Consider the following 17,811-nt stretch of genomic DNA (forward strand, 5'->3'; position numbering starts at 1 on the left):
CTGCAACAAGATTAAGTGTATAACCTAAAAATCCATTGTAGCCATCGCCAATAAACCTCATTAATGACGAGCTATTATAGAAAGGAGGAGTGCTATTTCTGCTAGGATCTTTGGGATATAGCTTTCCATCTAACCAAAGATCAATATTCTTCTTTCCTTCAAACCTCAGTATATGTTTCATAGACTCTGTAACCGTGATAGATTTTGTTCTCTTTCTTATCGGTTCATACTCACTGTCCAACTCAATATGAAGATGATAGAGAGGTCTTTTATGAGAGCTACAGAGATCATTAGATGATTGATCCATAGCTGAGTTATAGAGATCATTGGGTGATTGATCCATAGCTAAGGATATGATTAGAAGCAAGAACGAAAACAAAGAAGAGACTAATAAGGAGGAGAAAAAAAGAAGAGAGAAACGATGGAGAAACGATGGACGGAGGCAATCGAGTATCCACCAAAATTCAAATTGAATATTACTTTTCACTTTAATGAGGAGAGGTAAGATCTTCATTATGACAACCTTGCCAACTTTATGGCGACCTAGATTTCTAGGTTTGATGTGACCACGAGAATATCACGACAATGACTTATTAACGAATTTTGATATTTTAACTTACCAAAATATAAACCTTTTAAAAATTCTATAAAATGATTTTATTTCGTAAATTGTTTTCTCTCTCTAGGATCTCTTATAGGGCATTTTCGAGACCTCAAAACTCCCCTAATGGAAGTGAAACCAAAAGGAAACCCAAGATATACTAATCACAAATCACTCCTCCTTAAGGTGAGTGTCCAATATTTATAGGGGAGATTGTTGGCTTCCTCCCTCTCAAGCACCAATTACCATAGTTCCCCTTGACTGATTGACTACAACTTGCATTAACAACTCCTCAACCCCTCCACCAAAGGTACACCAACAATGGCAATAAGTATCTCATGAGAGAGACTTAAAGCGAATGCAGCTTAATAATCAAGAGGAGGCATAGGCTATCCATGGTGAAGAAATTTCCATGCCTCAAACATCTCGAGTAGTGTACTTGAAATAAAACTAAAAAGATGCTCATGCACAAGCCAAGAAGCTAATATGAATGTGCAATAAGGATTCCAAAGCACAATTCAAATCATACTACTAAACCTTTAAATCTAACACTAAGATCTACTTCCATTGCATATGAAGGCCTATTCCTTTTACCAAACACTTGATTACATAGGATCACTAGGCTCACTTTCAACTACTCAAGCTACTTATTGTCTTCTTGTTTGACCCGCCTAATTGGGCATGCTTTTTGCATTGTGTTTCTTATTCTGGAGCCTTGATGCCCTTTGAAAATCTTCAAGTTCAAGGTGGCAACAATCTCATAATCTTCTAAGGGGGGTGGATGTGGGGTATTTATACTTCATATAATCACACACATGAACATGTCTCTTTCTATACCTAAAAGGTATTACAATTATATGGTGGCCTTGAGAGTGGTCTTGTCTTTCCAATGGATTTTCCACAAGTACTTCTAGTGTGTCTATTTGAGGATTCATATGCTTGATCATTATGATAACTTGTATAGCTAAAACATCACCTTTATTTCTTTTGGTTGTCCATAATGTACTTTGTGATGCGTGACATCATCTTCACTAATTTGTTGTGTTATGGCATGTTTGGTTTGTGCATTGTCATCTTGACATACATCAATCATGAGGCATGGACCTAATCTTCATCACCCTTAATGACCCTCCCAAACTTTACCACCAAGGGATTTACCACAGTGTTAGTGGTTATGCAAGATTTAGATTTCGTTGAGGTCCAATTTCCTCATGTTGGAGGTTTTGTATTGAGGCAACTACATCAAATAATTATTTCAAATGATTTTTGACAAACGATTACTATTAAGGACAAAGTCATTATTTTGCATTTTCTTGCATTCATCTAATGTGCTTGTCTTGCTTGTCGATGTTCTCAGCACCCATTTTAAATCTCTATAATGTAAGTGAGATATTACTAAACATAAACTATTCATGTAATGGAAAGCTATGCATGCCTTGTTTGACATTTAATGTGTGTGTGTGTGTGTGTGTGTGTGTGAGTGTGTGTGTGTGTGTTAACTCCAACACGAAGAAAGCAAAATGAAATAAAAAAGACGCAGGGCAAAGGCGGAAAAAAGGTAGCCCAACTGAAGAAAGAAGAGGAGGAAAGGCCAAAAGCTCAAGGGCAACCTTAAAAATTCCAAGGCAAATACAAAAGGGGAAAGGTGCATTTTAAAATACAAAGGTATACCCTGAAATCTTGTAAAAGAGTGCCAGGCGGTGGAAAATCCAGAAAGCTAAAACAGAAGACGAAGACAAAGGCCAAGGCAAAGAGAACGGAAGACAAAGGCGCACAAGGAAAAGCGCAAGTCAAAACTTTTGTAAAAGAGCGCAAGTGCATCATGGTTTAATTCAAGGAGTGTCGAGCTCTCACTCGTGCAATTTGTAAATGTAGATGGGCGGTGGAAAGGAAGCTAGGAAGATAGAAGGACAATGGGAAAAAGGGCCTAGGCTACGGCCGGCCATGTAAAAAAGGGGATGACCACCCAAAAGGGATTTAGGGTTTTGTATATAAAGTTGAAAAGTGAATGAGAAGCTCATTCTTGTGTGTGGCAAAAAGTGGCTCTCTTCTTCTTCTTCTCTTCTTGTTCTTGCTTGCTTGAGCTTGTGCTTGAGAGAGGGAGTGTGAGAGTGTGAGGGAGTGAGTGTGTGAGGGTGAGGGACCGTGGGGTGGAGAAGCTCAATCTTCACCTCTCTTCTTCTCTTCTCTTCTCTTCTCTTCCCTTGCTCGCGATGATGGAGCTTGGAGCGTGGAGCTTGAGGATGGAGCTTTCTTGAAGCTTGCACTTGGATCGTGGAGCTACCAGAGTGCGCGGGAGAGGAGGTAACTCGAACGGCATGGAGGTAAGCTCACTACACCCGTAGATATGGATGGCGCGTCGGCTATGTAAGAGGTAGCCATTAGTGCTCGGCTTAAAACGCTTGAAACAATAAGTAGTCTGTGGGTCTTGGCGATCGAGCGAAAGCTCCCACATTTTGGTTCCATTGCCGGGACCAACAGATTCAATCCTTGAGTGCTTGCACGCTTCGAATAATCGAGCATTGAAGTAGGGTTTTCCCCGAACCGGTGATTGAGGTAGATAGGTAGGAAGCAAGGGGATTGAAGATGGTATTCGATCTCCTTGGCAAGTAAGTTTTTTGCTTTTTTGAGATTTATGTTGTGAGATGGAGTAGTGTAGGTACTTACTTTGTGAATTGGATGCATTAGAGTAGGAGAAAACAAGAAAAACAAAGAAAATAAGCATTAGGGTTTACTGTTGCAAAACAGGGCAAAAATCGTGCAAAAAATGGTAAAAAGCTTGCTTGTGATGCTTAAGATCGGCAAGTGAGTGATTGGGCGCATCAACACCATACCCGAGAAGGGGCATAAGAGCCAAGAGGCCAAGGGAGAGCTCATTTGTGACCATTTGAGAGAGAGAGAGAGAGAGAGAGAGAGCCATCACACGATTCGCTCTGATCTCGCCATCGACGAGCCCTTGCTCTATTCACGTATATCAATCCCTTTCCCTATCCCCCTAGATAGGATCTGGAGGTTTATGCCAGCTATGATTGGTTAAATTGCAAGAATCAAGCAAGATCGACATCTCGCTGTTGTCGCCGTACCGCTTTCGGCCCGTTCGAGTGGCTGCTTTTGGGCCGAGTCCCAAAATCGGCCCTCGGCCTTCTTTCGCTCGGCCCACTCAGCCTGAAACCATAATCGGCCCTCGGCCCCAGACCTACTTGGCCCGTCCGAGTTGACCATTCAGACCATCAACCAATTTGGCCCTCGGCCACATGTCATATTTGGCCCTCGGCCCAAGTGCCTCGGCCCATCCGAGTGACCTCGTCCGAGTGACCTCATTCGAGTGACCCCGTTCGAGTGACCCCGTTCGAGTGATCCTGTTCAAGTGATCTCATCCGAGTCTACCCTGTTCGAGTCCCGAATTTGGCCCTCAGCCCGCCATCCGAGTGACCCACTCGGACCCTGCAATTCGGACCAGCTGGGCCAAGTGTAAATTTTTATCAAATTCTCAGAAATTTAACTTAACCTGGCTAGAGCTCAGTAGCGCTGTCGAAGGGTTTGGAAAGCAAAGTCGCAACCACAGAGGACTTTGAATAATTTCAGGATAGAAGATCAATCAAGCAAGAACAGCTATCCAAGATAATATGACCATTCTCTAAACTTCAATATATTTACCAATACATTCATAGAGTTTGCTCTCCTCGTCCAAGTTGTATATGAACTTTTTCATCAATCCAATCTGGTTTATTTGAATAACCAGGCCTTCTGTTTTATGAAGTAAAATGATAAAATGAGTCTTTGTACACACATAAGGGAAGAGACAGTCCTGGTATGGCAGTTTGCATAGATCTAGACACTGTTACATCACAACTGCATTCCATCTCCCTCTTAAAGCACGCGAATATGCATGCAAAAAGATCTTTTGCAGTTGAAACACCAGAGTGCCAACTCTCTCAACAATCACTGTGGAATATAAAGTTCCAGAAAAACCGTACCATAAATTGGGCTCAAATAATTGGAGTCACTTAAAAGTATGGTGAGAGAAGCTGATCCAGAAACCAGAGGATACACGAGCATGCAGTAAAGGGTCTCTCTGTTTAGCCTCCTCTCCATCCAGCACAAGGGCAACAATGTTTGTACGCATAAGACTTCACTTAGTTTGAATGGCACTAAGAGCTAATGGACCTTGTTTAAGTTGTGCCTTCTGCATCCAACCTGGTTCTGGCCCAGTTAGCACACGCTCCTGTTGAAGTAGGGAATTCAGTATTGTTGATTTGCCAACTTTAGGGCGACCAGCTAATGCTAGCTGCATTGCCAAAGGACCTCCAGATTCATCCTCAGAATTCAGTTCTTAGGCAGCAGCGAGGCGCAATTGTATCTCAAGCTCAGCCGCGCAGGAAGTTCTCCATCTTGCCGTATCTAGTGCACCGGTAGTTCACGGTGGCCATGGCGACAGACAAGTCAGTGAAGGACGTGTCGTCTCACGAGTTTGTCCGCGTTTACGCTGCGCATCTCAAGTGCTCTGTCAAGATTGAGGTGCCAGCCTGGGTTGACAGAGTTAAAACAGCTACCTTTAAGGAACTTGCACCCTATGATCCTGATTGGTACTATGTGCGAGCAGCATCAATGGCTCGTAAGATCTACCTTCAAGGGGGTGTAGGAGTTGGGGCTTTCCGAAAGATTTATGGAGGTAGGAAGGGAAATGGAAGCATGACCCTTTAGCATCGACGTCCGCTGCCCAGTCGCCATGGACTGACTGACTTCTTCTCGAGATGATGAAGATGACGATGCAGGACCGTCTTTGTCCTGCTGTTGATCCTTCTATAGCCACTTCTTCTTGTTCTTACGATGTTGATGATGCAAGAGCCTGTTCTTATGGAGATGATGATGCAGGATCAATTTTGTCGTAGACCTGCACCTGCCCTCCCATTAACTACAGAGTATCCTCTCTGTTTTCCAATCAGCTGCAGAGTATCGTTTCCTTCAACTATTCCGAATGCCAGTTTCTCCCTCAAAATTGCTTTTCCTCCTGATGTTGCCCATGCATATCATTCCCTGAAAACCAAATCAGTGTGTATATGCAACATCTCGATAACAGCTGTTATCAATTGTCAAGATCCCTCCCTGCTTCTTCACATCACAGACCCTGCAAAGGTTGGATCTGCTACAATAAACCTGCCCGTGATAGACACTCCAAGAACACGCAGTCTGGGGTGCTATTTGGCTCTACTCTTCGGCCGAAACACAGAAATCGACATGCTAACAGAAAGCCTCAAATATGGATGGCTGGGGGGTCTACTCTGTAGCCAGATTTGTACACACAAAAACAGATTTTGGCACCTGAGATGAAGAGAACAGGGGAATCGAAAGCACCCAGATGCAGACAGTACCTACCCCCTCAGGATTGTCAGGTGAAACGTCTTCCTAGTATCCAACAAAGATTTCTATAGGGTTATGCCGAAGACGCATTCATTCTTTCAGACAGTGTCATTACAGGGTCCGTGCCATGAGTCTGCAATCCAAGCTTGATACGGCGCCAGTACCTTCTCTTGGCATTGTACTTAATGGTTTTGTCCGTCCTCATATGAATCCAGTGAGGAATCCCCCTCCGTCATCTTCTCTGTTTCCCCTCCAATCCTCTCTCTTCCGCAAGGCTTCAGCACTCCTTCCAATCCTTTGTTTTTGCACTTCTCCTATGCTCTTCTGTAATTCTTTATCTGACGCAAGCGTTCCTTTTCCTCTCTCTTGCGTAAGGCTTCAGCACTCCCCTTCTTCCCAGATTACCGTAATTTCTCTCCTTTTTCTGCCACATACGCCTCCTTTTTCCCTCCCTCTTTAGCTTTTCAAAAATCCTTTTCTTTTTTTTAGTCTCCTCCTTTCCTTTCCATTGAAAAAGCTCTTCTCCCTTCCTTCCTTTTCGTCCCACAGAATAAGCTACCTTTTGCCTATTCCAAGACAGCCCAATATAGGCATAGCTCAATGGAGCAAATTTAATAAGACTCCTGAATTCCTTATACCGCCTGCCATAGAATAAGATCCTTATCATCCACAACAACACAATCGGTTTTTGTTACAGTGCAACACCAAAAGGTCACCATGAAAACACTGAACAGAATAACCACCATCTGAAATTGACACAATGTGTTCCTTAAATCCCGTCCCACAGGCTTAGAGTACATATGTCCAACCACCACTCGCACATCAAAGGAAACACTCCAAGCTCAATTAGCAACAGGAAAGCAACTTTGAACAATGTCATCAAGTAATTCAGCCCTGCCACAACATGTCTTGCCACAGATGGAGCAGCCTCAGTCATTGAGCACAAACCGTGAATCCGTCCTACTGTCAATGGCTCCCCTCTGCTGAGTCTACGAGCAATAGTTCTGATGGATTTTGGCAAGCAATAGTTCCAGACCTTTTTGCAGCAACATGTATCAACATAGGCTGAAAGCATCTCATCATGTTCACCACTATGCCTCTAACTCCTCCTCACTATACTCATGCGCAGAAAATAAATGTAAACACAACAACTAAGTATATACAAAGTATCAAATCACACACACAATTTTTGGGTGGGTTTCACACCTCGAATGCGCAGCAATACGACAGCGCAAACTGTCGAAAGTCCTTCTGACACTCAGAACTTGATTCTGGCACACGGAAGAGATGAAATCATAGGAAGTAGCTGCTTAGCAGCTTGAAGTAGGCAGCAGCGAGACCTAGAGACCTAGACGCAAAGCGCTGAGCAGTTAAAACCTGATTGGCCAAAAGAAAACAAGACAACATATTAGAAAAACCCTGAACTCCAACTGACCCCAAAGGCTACGTAGAGCTAAAGGCACATCACAGACCCATCACTGGGCTGAAACTTAGAACATTAGTTCAAAATTTGGCTAAACGGTCCTCCAAATTGCACATGGTGTTTACCATAATGGCCCTATGAGGCATGGGGAGAGGTGCGGACCCTACTAGGCCTACCAGAGCTGACACCGACTAATGCCTCATAGGGTCAATGAGGCATGGACCCTACTAGGCCAACCAGAGGTTAGATCCTTATTACTCTAGCTATTAATTCTAATGTGTTGAAGTTATTAGGCTAGACATGATAGAAAATAGATGCATTTTATGAACTATGAAAAACCCTTTTAACACATTATACATGTGAGTAATTCTAGTATAAAAATAACAAAGGAGCTCCTAGTTCCATAATTGTAGCTTGAGGATGAGCTAGTGAAGCTCAAGCAATTAAGGTGAATGTGTAGAGCAAGAGGAGTTTGTGGAACTAAAGATTACGATGAAGGCTACAAATATGCTAACAAAGGGATTAAGATTTTTAGAAAATTATCAAATTTGGTTTGCTATTTTTGTAAATTTTAATGATTTATTTTGAGTTTTATGATTTTCTTTAAATTTTTAAAAAATATTTTTGCAAGTAAAAAATACGAAAATGTGTATACTTAGGTTTGGACTATGTTTTACTGTGTGTGAACTGCTCTAAGCTCACCATGGCACGAAAAAGACTGCACGAACGTCCTCACACATAAACAACCACTAACACGAACACTCATGAGCACCAAAACCCCGCACACAAACGTCGCACAAAGGGTAAGAAGAGGACGATCATGCGGAGGAGAATTAGAATAACCAGGGGAAGGGGGGGAAAGTAATTTTGGGGGTAGGGGTGTAAGGTTAATAGGGAGAATATGGGTTAGGGGGAACTAAGGTTTATGGGGGGGGAGGGGGGGTGTGGGGAAGGGTAGGAGGGCCGCGGGGTAAAGACGGCGAGGTGGAGAGAGATGAGGAGGCAGTCATAAGGATGACTGTAGGCAGTGGTGGTGGTAGGTGATGAGGTCATTGCGCACATACGCAATCGAGTGCACAGTGGTGGCACAAGCGAGGAGAACCATGATTGTGGCAGGCATAAAAAACCAAGCGATGGCAAGTAGCAATGGTAGGGAAGAGGAAGAGGAGGGAGAAACGGAGGAGAGAAGGAGGGAGAGAAGAGGGAGAAAGAGAGGAGGGAGGAAAAAGGGAGGAAAAAGGGAGGAGAGAGGGAGGGAGGAAGGCAGGAGGAGGGAGAGAAGGAGAAGGTAGGGGAGAGGGAGGAGGGAGGATGGAGAGGGAGAGATAAGAGGGCACACAGCATGGGAGAGAGAGAGAGAGAGAGGAGGGGAGGGTTGGCGTGACGGTTGGGGAGGGATTTTTTAAAAGTTTTAAAAATTTAGTATGATTATTATGAGTTTGGTTAATATATATATAAAGCATACCCTCATCCCGCATAGGAATGTGGGCGGGGGGTAAAAAAATTTGTGCGAATGGGAACGGCCGAGGGCGGGTGAGAATTTGAGTGATGGAATGCCACATCGCAAAGGCGAGGCACATGTATCGAGGCAAAAACTGATCATTTACACAACACGCAGGGGATGAAAATGTCCTCACACATAAATGACCACTAACATGAACGCCCTCACACATAAATGTCCACACACATAAACGACCACTAACATGAACACTCACTCACGAGCACGAAAACCCTACACACGAACAGGCCCTACGTAGGTGGTACGCGAATGTCGCATGAAGGGTAAGAAGAGGGCAGCCATGCGGGGAAGAAGTAGAATAAACAGGGGAAGGGGGAAAAGTAATATTCGGGGATAGGGGGGTACGGTTAATAGGGTGAATATGGGGTAGGGGGGATTAAGATTTGTGGGGGGGGTGGGGAAGGATAGGAGGGCGGCGGGGTAGAGGCAGTGATGTGGAGAAAGACGAGGTGGCGGCAGGAAGAATGGCTGCAGGCAGCGGCAGTGGCAAGTGATGAGGGTGTTGCGCACGCAAGTGGCCGAGCACACGGTGGCGGGACAAGCGACGAGGACCATGATGGTGGCGGGCAGCAAAAACCCAGCGACGGCAACAAGCAGCAATGGCAGGGAAAAGGAAAAGGAGGGAGAAATGGAGGAGAGAGGGAGGGAGAAAGAGAGGAGGGAGGAAAGTAGGAGGAGAGAGGGATGAAGAAAAGAGGGAGGAGAGAGAGAACGAGAAGGTAGGGGAGAGGGAGGAGGGAGGATGGCAAGGGAGAGATAAGAGAGCACATAGCAGGGGAGAAAGAGAGAGAGAGAGGAGGGGAGGGTCGACATGATGGTTGGGAGGAGGGATTTTTTTTTAATTTTTTTAAAATTAGTATGATTATTATTAGGATTATGAGTTTGTTTAATATATATATAAAGTGTACCCCCGTACCGCATAGGAATGTGGGCGGCGGGTTAAAAAATTTGCGACAATGGGAATGGCCGAGGGCGGGTGAGGATTCGAGTGATGGAACCCCACATTGTGACGGCAAGGCACATGTATCGAGGCAAAAATGGATCGTTCACTCAACGTGTAGGGGATGAAAATGTAAATATTAATTCAGAAAGATTTGAGCATCAAATGAAGATGCCATAAAAATGTAAATATTAATTCAAAAAGATTTGAGCATCAAATGAAGATGCCATAAAAAGAAAATTTGAGTGGGTTGACAGGAGGAATGGCATGGACAATGCGTCCGACACATTTGTCAAAAAAGATGGGGTTCACGCGGAAAAAATAAAAAAACGACCACAAAAAATCACACAAAAATTAATTTCGCAAAATCTGTCAGTCAGAATGAAATGAGAAAAGAAGAAAATTATCATAATGAGGAGTTGGATAGGCATATCATGTCAAAATGCATTTCCAATGAGAATAGGACCCATTCATATGGGAAATGGTAAAAACACCACAAAAAATCTAAACAAAAATTAATTTCCAACCATCTGTAAGTTGGAACAAGGGGCAATAACAATGAAAAATGTCCAATGAATGGTAGGCAACAGGAATGTCACATTGGAATATGATTCCGGTGCATGAAAGATACGTTTACATGGAAAAAACAATAAAAAAAATTAATAATACAAAATGGGTGGGTTAGAACATGATGGAGAGAAAAGAAAAATTGTGCAAGGGAGCAAGTCAGATAAGGCTATCTAATCGGAGTTGAATTTCGAGGAGATCAGGGCTAGTTCACATGAAAAAGAGCAAAAATCACACATGAGAATACCTGAAAATATGTAATAATTAATAATAGACAAACCATGCACCGGAATGATGAGAAATAAAAACAAAAAATGTAAAAGGAAAGGTATCGGACATGGTTGTCACATCAAATCACTATTCTGAAGTGAAAAATGTATGTTCGCATGGAAACATGTTCCAATCGGCAAAAAATGATTCAAAAATTAGTAGCTCAGAAAACATAGCTTGAAACTGAGGACTATAAAAAGAAAAATGGAAAATTCAAAGGGACAAAAAAGGCTATAGGATCAAATTTTAATTTTGATGAATGTAGGATGCGTTCACATGGAAAAGTGGCAAAACAAATGATAAAAACAAACAGACAACGAACGACCCCGAGGGTGGGATGAAAAGAGGATGGGTGGGTGGGGAAGGAACCCCATTAGGAAAAAATTAGGACATGGTATACATGAGTGATCAGATAGGGGTATTTCCATGAAGGTGTGCAAGATAGATATGCAGGGATGCTTCCCCACACTTAAGACCTTACACTAGGGAGGGGGTACTAAGCAATAAGAGCCTAAGACATGACAAAAATCTGGACTCTAACATGCCCACACTTAAAACATGATCGACACTTGTAAACAAAGGGGGTAGAGTTAGAAAAACTTGGCCCCATATGCAGATGCTTGAGGTGGTTAATCGTCATTGAGACATGAAGGGTCGTAGTCGTCAGCAGAAGGTACCACAGCTTACCATATCACACTCATCCAGCATGTTAGGGACCATACAGCAGCACCTAGGGAGGTAGCATTGTTGTGATGAAGAACTCCGATTTAGGTGTCAATGTGATGAAGAATACATCATGCATGTCAACAATCACTCACGTGAAGATGATAGATCAAGCACTCACCCCATAACTCACATCACTCGATGGATAATAATTGAAACCCATATCTCATAGTCGGTTGAGAAATCAATAAGAGGGATGATTCAGAAGGAGTATGCCAACGTGCACAGTTGATGGTGTATCATTTAGTCCCAACCCATTTGGCATAGGTGTAAGAAGGAAGGCCAAGGAGCCTTGTAGTGCAATGCACCGAATAGAGTGATGTGTGTATTGTGATGATGGAGGAGGTTCGTCCTGTGTTGTGTGCATAGAGAAATGAAAACATACCTAGCTCCAATGGTCAAAGGTCCCTCGATTTTCTAACCTCTCAAGAATTGATTAAAGAGAATACTAGTTACACTCAACCCCCCCTTTGACATGCTCTATTGGTAAATATAGGAGGGCAACCCATACTCACATCCCCATCCGGTTAGGATGAAAGATCACATCACTCAAAGGATTGTCGATGAAGATCGCTTGTTGCTAACGTCAAGGTGTTAAGGATGAGGCATACCCATGGAGGTAGCCAACAAGTCTAGTACTTGGATTAAATATTGAAAATGTCATCTGCTATAGGAGTCAGATGCATAGATGAAGCTACAAGATACAGTATACCAAGGGAGGTGGCTTTGGAATCGCATCCTAGAAGGTTGACTAATGATTCAACTATCCTGGACTGCAGGGTGTGGCCACCTTTTCCATAGCCAGCTTCTTAGAAGGTGGCTTTGGAATCGCATCCTAGAAGGTCGACTAATGATTCAACTATCCTAGACTGCGGGGTGTTACTAGCTTTTCCATAGCCAGCTTCTTGTCCAAGGGTGTTTTGTCATCTTTTCTTGAAATGAGGCATGTTATGATAAGGAAGTTCTTCCTTTTCTCCCATAACAATTTTGATGTTTTTTTCATTTTCCCTACTCTCGAGGATGTTTCCACCTTTTCTCGAAGAATAGGTTGGCATGACAGGGACCAAAGTCATTTTCTCTCATGATCAATATATATTTATGTTTTTTTCTCTTTTTTTGTCATTTTTTAAAAGAGAAAAATGGCAAGAGTACCATGTATCAAAACCATCCTTGCCACTTTACTAGATCATATGAGAACATAACAAAATAAGGGTGGGAGGTAGCTGTGACGGGCTAGAAGAACGAGGCTACCTCATCAAGATAAGCAAGAGGGCTATCAAGGGAAGCAATATACAAAGCCTTACTAATCAATGTGCAAGGAATGAAGGGACTATCAGTGGCGATTGTCACGATCCCCAGGGAGAGTAATACTTCTTTAGGCGATAGCCATTAATCAAGAAGGGGTCATTAGAGGCATCGACTATCTGCACTTGGACTGAGCCATTAGGGTCGATAGCAACAAGTACCTTATAGAGACGCCCATCCAACATTGTTGGAGCTTTCCTAAAAACTCACCAAAAGGTGAATCATAAGCCAGGACTAAGTTACCTTCCTTAAACTCCTGTGTTTGATGAAGCTATCATGATAAGCCTTTCATCGATCTTGTGTAGCTTTCATGTACTGTAGGGCCATCCTCTGAGTCTCATCCAAACTTTCTAAGTACAAGAGACATCGTTGTAGGGACTCATCATCTCCCAAGCTCTCTTTAATAGCCCACATAGAGAGGGCAATTCCAGTTCAATAGGAAAGATGGCCTCTATGCCATACTCCAGTTGGAAAGGGGTATGTCCTGTTGTAGCCTTATAGAGATTCTATATGCCCAAAGGGCCTGTGTAAGTCAATTGTCCCAATCATCCTTGTCAAGATTGAGCAGAGGATGCAATTGGTGACCTCAAGTTGGCCATTGGCTCGAGGATAGTAAGGCGTGGACTTATGATAGTGGATCTTGTATAGCTCTATCAACTCCTCCATAATCGTGTTGAGGAAATGAGTACCTCTATCACTTACTAGCTCTAAGATACTACCAAAACGGGTGATAATATTCTCATATAGGAACATAGCCATGCTATTACCATCATACCACTTCAGAGCTTTGGCTTCACACCAGATTGTCACATAGTATGTAGTACATACCAAAATGTATCTGTTCTGCTTCCTTTTGTTTTGTGGATCAATGGGACCAATGAAGTCAATTCTCCATTTCTCAAATGGCTTTAGGGGAAGGATGGGTTGTAGTAACATGGTGCTAAATTTAATAGGCTTTCCTATCCATTGACAAGCATCACAATGTTTGTAGTAGTCATAGGCATCCTTGTGGAGGGTCGCCCACTAATATCCTACGAGCAAGGCCTTTCTGGCTATCGCTTCTCTTGCAAAGTGTCCATCACAAGGCTCTTCATGGTATGCTTTTAGTACTATTCCCATCTCTCCTCTTGCAATACATTTTCTTAGTACTTCATCCTTGCCTTTCTTATAAAGAACATTGTGCCCAACAAGGTGTAGGGAGTTGATTCCAACAGAAGCTTCTTCTTTTCCTAGCTGAAGATGTTAGGAGGATATTGTTGAGTAGCTAAGAGGTTGGTTGGATACACTGGGGTTATAGCTTTGACTAGAAAAAGGGAAGCATCAAGGAGGTTTGGGTCATCCTACTCCTCTTCGTCACTCTAAGAAAGTCGTGATAGATGATCAGCCAAGACTTGGGAGCAACCAGGCTTAGTAACCACTTCAAACTCGAACTCCTAAAATAGAAGAAGCCATCTCATCATTCTTCCATTCAAATCTACTTTGTTCATCAGGAAGGACATGGCCTCATGATCCACATAGCATTTGAAGTGCATCGACAATAGATAGTGTCGAAAATTCTATAGGGCAAACACCATTGCCAAGCATTCAAGCTCTATCAATGTATAGTTTCATTCTCTATGGGTTACTTTTTTACTTGCACAATAGATAGGTTGATCTAACTTCGAGAATCTATTTTGGCATAAGAGTGCACCTAGGCCTTCAACTGAAGCATCAATGTGCACATGGAACTCCTTCGTGTCAAATTAGGAGGTTGCAAAATGGATGCTTCAATCAAACATTGCAAAATAGGTGCTTTGTCACAATTAGTAGTCTAGATAAACTATGCATCTTTCCTTAAGAGCTTATGCAAGGGGGCTACCTTTGTTGCAAAGTGGGCAATGTATAATCTGTAGCAACTCACATGGCCAAGGAATCCCCTCAATTGTTTGAGGTTAGTTGGCACGCTGTTAGAGCTGCAATCTTCTCAATCTTTGTAGGTTCTGTTGCTATCCCTTTTGTAGAAACAATGTGGCCCAAAGGAACTCTTGAAGAGACTCCAAAGAGGCATTCATCGAGATTGAGGGAGATCCCATACTCTCAACATCTATCAAAGCACTGCTCTAGGTGTCCCCAATGCTCATAGATTAGGTTATAGACACAGAAGTTATATTGATAGACCTTAATGAGATCATGCAGATGTTTTTGAAATGCAACCATCATTACTTGTTGGAAGGTAGTAAGAGCATTATAAAGCCCAAAATGGCATCACTCTGTAAGTATAGGTTCCCCATTTTGTTGTGAAAGTTGTTTTGGATTGATCTTCTTTTACGATTTGGACTTGGTTGTATCCATTGAATCCATCCAAGAGGGAATAGAGTTCATGTCCAGCCACTATGTCTAACAGTTGGTCTATGAAAGGGATAGAAAAACAATCCTTCTTAGTCTTTAAGTTCAACTTTCAAAAGTCCATACATATTCTTAGCTTTCCATTCTTCTTGGGTACTACCACCATGGGCAAAATCCATTCATTATTGGCCACTAGATAGATAAACTCAGCTTCAAGGAGCTTCAACAATTGGACTTTCACTAGGGCAAAGTAATTTGGATTCATATGCCTCGGTCTTTGCCTCACTGGCTTGGCATCAGGTTCTAGGTCTATGTGGCTGGCACACTATGGGATCAATCCCCTTCTTATCTTTGTATGACATGCAAACACATCCAAGTTCTCTTTCAGAAGGTCATGGAAGATTGACAACTCCTCTTCTAAAAGATTGATATCCACCTTCAGGTGACATTTCATACCATCAACATCCAGGAAAGTTAATTACTTTTCACCTTTAACTTTGTGAATGAAGGTCCCATGGACTGCTTCTTGGATATAGATCCAAGAACATCACACAATAGGAACCTTCTAAGTTCTGCTTGGGCTTTAGGATTGGTGGCAATTGGCAAGGTATATTGTCATCATCCTCTCTTGAGAGGGGTAAATTTTGGTAATAAGAGCCATTGTTGAAGGAAGGCTTATGCTATTTAATCCATTTCTTGTGGCTAGTTTGCATATTATGTGACTCATTAGTCAGTCCAAAGGGTACCATAGTCATTCAGTCTAATAGCATGGCATCTTCAACTTCTGTAGCCTTTGAAACTTCTTCCTCTTTTGTGCCTTCTTCAAGTAGGATAGATTCTTCCAGCTCGCTTTCATAGTCTTCTTCGACACTATCATATTTTTCCTCTTCGGACTCTATCTCTGTCTTTGTAGTAGGGGCTCTTGTAAGAGAAGAACATATTTTTTTGACAGCTTCTTCATCTCTTGATGTGCCATCTGTTATCTCATTGGAAGAGTCTATGATAACTTCAATAAAAGTGGATCCATTACCTTTTTGCAATCCATAAAACTTCAGCACTACTTTGTTGGGTCCTCTACCTAGGGTTAGGGTTCCTTTGAACCAATCTGTCCATGTCCTTGCTTCAAAAAGCCATGGTCTTCCCAACAGCAAAGGATATGAGGTCCTGTAGTAGGAATTTTATTTTACCACCAAATAGGTCAGGCAATAATCTCTTCCTGCGAGGGTTGTCTTTACATATGTGAGAATGCCCAAAGGCTTAACTCCGCTTTGATCTGCTAGTCTGATAAGCCACTATGTAGGCTGCATTCCTTGCAAGCCTAGATCCTTCATTGTCACATTCATCATTATGTTCACTAATGAACCTCCATAAATCAATGTGTTTGCAATAAACCATCCTTCAATCCACATGTCGATCTCTAGTGTACCAAGATCCAAGATGGTGCTATCCACATCCACTTCTTTTAGAGGCTTTGGGGCTTTGTTGGACTTGGTTGTTGTTGAGGGAGCTTTTGAATTTCTTTTGAAAATTGGGAGACAACATCAGCAATTGTTGGAATGCTAGGTTTGGTTTGAAGGTATATAGGTCTTTGACCAAGTCATATTCTTTAATAGAATACACTCACTTCTCTAGCTAGCTAGGGCATGGGGCAACACCCACTTTTATCTTCCTTGTTTCTTCTAGCTATGGCAACACATCTGAACTTCCTCTACCACTGAGGGTACTTCTGCATCCTTTATCTCTTGGACCTCTGATCATGTCTCTGTAATTGTCTTTGTATTCTTCTATACTGCTAGACGGCACTGCATTGCACCATTCTATTCTCTATTGTTCTATTTTTCCTTAGGAAGATTGAACCTCACCATTTTGGAAAATGGAACGTTCTCTTTTGGAACTATGGGTTCTCTTTTCTTAGCACGTGTTATTGCAAAAACCTCCAATTCCACCGAGTTGGAGGTAAATTCTTAGGTCTTTAGTCGATGCAAAGGAGAAGACCACATTACGAAAGAGTTGTGGACTAGGATAGTCTTTTGTAGTGTGGTCTTCTCCTTTGCATCGACTGCATAAGGATTTGTAGTCCATGGACCTTCTAGGATTTGGGCAGTTTGGTGAGATATGTCCCTTTTCTTTACATTTGTAACACTCCATCTTTGATCTCTGGCCATCACCAGACTATCGTCCTCCTCTGTAACTTTGAGAGGGAAACCTCCTTGGGCCTAAATTAGGACCGAACTCTCTAGGCTTTGGTCTGACATGCTGAGTGATTATCTTGGATTTCAACAAGTTGAATCTTGCATCTTCATATTTCTTCCTTCTTTCATGCATCTCCTTCAAAGAGCAAAAATCCTCTGTATGGTTCTTCATTAAACAGTATGAACAAAAGGCTCTAGGGATGGTTGGTTTTCAGGTACACTCAATGGCTAAATGTCCCGCTTGATGGCACTTTCCACACTATATAATAGATTGCATCACATCTCTTCCACCTACTATAGGACTTGATATGTTGGCGGTATTCACATTCAACATCTGCAATTGTTCTATAATCACATCCATCAGCTCCTTAATGTTGCAACTGAATTAGACATGTAGTCCTTCAAATTTGCACCTCCTGGAGTACTTACAGTAGGGTTTTGGGAAGCCTATGTAATCACTGCATAGCCAAGTTGGGTTAATCCAAAGGGTCCTCTGTTTTGATTTTGATTTAGAGGTCCTATTGAGACTAGGGATTGTTGGTTCCACTTGGTAGGATTCCACTATTGTTGTTGAGTCACCATTGG

The sequence above is a fragment of the Lygodium microphyllum genome, chromosome 21, assembly GCF_053477565.2.
Source record: "Lygodium microphyllum isolate KBCC chromosome 21, Lygodium_microphyllum_v1.1.10, whole genome shotgun sequence".
Taxonomy (NCBI): Eukaryota; Viridiplantae; Streptophyta; class Polypodiopsida; order Schizaeales; family Lygodiaceae; genus Lygodium; species Lygodium microphyllum.